The following is a 3,644-nucleotide window of genomic DNA, read 5'->3' as shown; positions in this document are numbered from 1 at the left end:
AGTATAACTTGGATTAGTATAAGAATCACGTAGCTGTAATAATTAACCCATGATCCTATAGTTTAAACTATAGTGTATTGCTTTGGTATAATTGGATTAGTATAACGATCACGTAGTTGTAATAATTAACCCATGATCCTATAGTTTAAACTATAGTGTATTGCTTTGGTATAATTGGATTAGTATAACGATCACGTAGTTGTAATAATTAACCCATGATTCTATAGTGGTGAAAGGTTGTTTAGTTTAAACGATAGTGTATTGCTGTAGTATAACTTGGATTAACATAACCATCACGTAACTGTAATAACTACTCAATAATGCTACAAAATTAGAAGTTATGTAAAATCAAAAATGATAAAGTTCTTTTATTATACATATATCTGAAGTCATATCTGGCCGTGTCATTTTCCTTTATTTGGATCCACCATGTTAAGAAATCACGTTTTAAAAAAATATATTATGTTTGAAATAGACAAGATTCAAACGGGTTTTTGTCAGAAATAAAAGCGATATTTTAATTTTGAAATAAACAACAAAAGATATTTTACTCGACATAAAAAGCAACCACGACATTACTTCACCAAAAGGTGGAATGGTTACTACGTTGAAAGTACGGTATTGGAGGAGGGAACAGTCACAATATCACGCAGGCAACGTTTTGTGACGAATACGGCGACAAGTTAGAACTTACCGTTGATACGACAGTTCCCTTCCCACGACCCAGACGGCGTGCAGTGGCTCAATCTACTTCGGGTACCGTTCAAACACATGAAGACTATGAGCATAAAGGGTTGAAGCAAATTTTGCTGGTGTTACTTCTGTGTTGCCCTGGAACTATGTCTGAGCATCTGGATTCTTTCTTTGCATAAAGTGAAGCGTGTAGTAGAATATCATGCGTATCATAGGCCTACAAACTATTCGTTCTCAACAAAGTATATTGTTTACACTATACAGAGGACTCGGCTACACAAAGAAAGACATTATAAGAGTATATTTAAAATAATTATAGTACGCCAGGCTGTAACCTCTCCCCCCATATCTTAAAATTTTTTCGAAAAAAATAAAATAAATAATCGTCGTCATTTCTACCGGATGAGGTGAAAGATTGTCCGATAAAGATGGCCAGCCCTACACCATGCTGTAGTATTAGAACAGACCCGGTAGTAAAAAGGGCGTTGGCAGTCTGCTCGTTTTCTTTTATATGTTTTGGAAGTAGAGGTGATACTTCAGAAAAACTAGCTTGGACAGCTGTGCTTGTTTAAAACTGGACTACTCTAAGCGTAAAAGATCAAGGCCTTTTGCTGTATTATCTTCACCCTGAGTGAGAGCGAGAGTTTTTTAAAAAAAAGAAGCCACTATTTAGTTGTTCTACAGGAGTGGTTGGATAACAAGGCGGGAATTCAATGACTTGTCGATCACTACCTTTTGATTTATCTTGAAAATTTCTTTTAAACAGGAAGAGAAGACTTGTACTTCTCGGAAATGACGTACAAAATAACGAAAACGCGCAGAGTTTCTAGTGCATTTCCTGTATGGTGCCAATTCATGCTCGCCATCTTGTTTCAAACTGACGTTACAGAAAGGAAGCCATCGATCATTAATGTAGGTAGGTTAAGTCATCAGTAGAAGCTACCCATGTAGATCAGATATAATAGATATGTACAAATTATTCATAGTTATTCATCTCTGACCTGTGAATCTCGTTCTGTTAGCTTCACAATGTACAATAATTTGGTACGTGAATCCTAAATATCACAGTCGTACAATGTATGGCAGTTCTTGTTAAAATAACAACGTAAAATAATCTGTTACGCGAGTCCTAAACATCGCAGTGTACGGCATATTATTTGAAAGTAACAACGTACAAAAACCTGTTAGGGTGAATTCTAAACATTACAGTCGTACAACGTAATAATTAACCCATGATATAACAGTGGTGGAAGGTTGTTTAAACGATAGTGTATTATTGTTGTATAACTTGGATTACTATAACCATCACGTAGTTGTAATAATTTTACAAGACTAGAAGTTGTATTATCTGTAGCATCACAGTCGTGCATTGTTTGGCAGCTCTATTAAAGTAACAATGTACAATAATTTTGAACGTGAGCCCTAATAGATTACACACTGTTTGGCAGTTTCTGTTGAAGTTCAAGAATATTTTAAGGTGAGTCATAAATATTAGAGGTTACACGTTGTTTGCAGTTTTTATTTGGGTAACGGTATACGATACTCTGTAACGCGAGACTTGAATTTCACGGTGTTTGCTCTTTCTGTTAAAATATTGAAGTAAGGTTATTCTAAGAACCGCAAATAATGATATTATGTTTTGACAGCAAAACGAAAAATATTGTTTTGGGGAAAGTTCTTCATTCATGAATTTTTAAGCTTTCCATTAGAAGAAAGACTGTAATAAGCCGGAATGTTAACTTCTAAACCAATGTCGTATGGATTACGTTCATCAATACCTATAAACTACAATGGATAAATCAGATACACAATATACATCTGACGCTCTTCATCTTCTGAGGAATGACAATATAATTTCTTACTTGTTTGGTATTAAACATAAATTGGCTAGTTACGTCGTAGCCGCTTTAGGGATCGAACCCTTAATTTTAGGTTATAAGCTATTAAGTTTATCGGTGAGCTCGCACTATTTGTCATTTACAATATTAAACAGTACGAGTTTTGTAATTCCAGTCTGGGGAAACTTATAGAGCTTTGATATCTTTGAACTTGAATATTTCGTTGCCCTCCTCAATTTATTTTTTTAAGCCGATGAGCTGGTTCAAGAGTAGCCCAAAAGTTTGCTGTGTGGGTGGTGTTGACTAGCTGTCTTCTCTCTAGTCTTTCACTGCTAAACTAGGCTCTCGTGTAGCTTTGAGCGGAATTCAGAATAAACCAAACAAAGTACGCCTCCAACAACGGAAAGTAGTCTTAAGCACCTCTCCTTCTAACCACAGCCATAATGAGTAGAGGTTCTTGGCCTTTCCGTCTTTATTGTTCCGTAATAAAAACGGAAAGGCCAAGAACCTCTACTCCATCTTTATTGTTCACTGGCGAGACGTATTCCATGGATAGACTTATAATTGATGCGGTATGTGTTTTGTAATATCGAATGTCTTTTAGCTGATACATTGCAGCGATAAGCTAGTAATATACAGTTATTTTAGCACATATAAATATGTATGTTAACGTACAAGTGCTCTCACTTTTGTAAAAAAACAAACAAAAAACTGTTAATTTGTTCGTTCTACTTGACTTAACTTCTATCTGTTCAACCAACCTTGGTTGAAAGGACATTTGACACACTTTATGTTTATCACAAATTGCTGTTATCGAAGTTGAAAGTCTATATAAATACAGTTAATATTCGGCACAACTGTCGCTTCATAATATTTCTTTACTAGCATTTTTCAAACTGTACAAACTCTCGACTGTTTTACGATTTTTACACAAATATAAATCTAACAAATCAAAATATACGAAACTATTTTATCTCGGGCAAAGATTGCTGCCAAGGATCGTTAAATAATGTAGCTTAATATGATTTACGAAACTATTTTATCTCGGGCAAAGATTGCTGCCAAGGATCGTTAAATAATGCAGCTTAATATGATTTACGAAACTATTTTATC

At 34.9% G+C, this 3,644-nt stretch overlaps 1 protein-coding gene across 2 annotated transcripts in view; it reads right to left on the bottom strand.

The window, feature by feature from the left end:
- The window catches only part of LOC106463143 (UPF0489 protein C5orf22 homolog), a 183,491-nt gene that overhangs the window by 95,479 nt on the left and 84,368 nt on the right, over window positions 1-3,644 (bottom strand). The gene's annotated exons all lie outside the window — the stretch shown is intronic.

This window comes from Limulus polyphemus, unplaced genomic scaffold (genome assembly GCF_000517525.1).
Source record: "Limulus polyphemus unplaced genomic scaffold, Limulus_polyphemus-2.1.2 Scaffold1334, whole genome shotgun sequence".
Taxonomy (NCBI): domain Eukaryota; kingdom Metazoa; phylum Arthropoda; class Merostomata; order Xiphosura; family Limulidae; genus Limulus; species Limulus polyphemus.
Note: the sequence above shows the minus strand (reverse complement) of the source record. Positions and strands in the feature narration are given on the sequence as shown.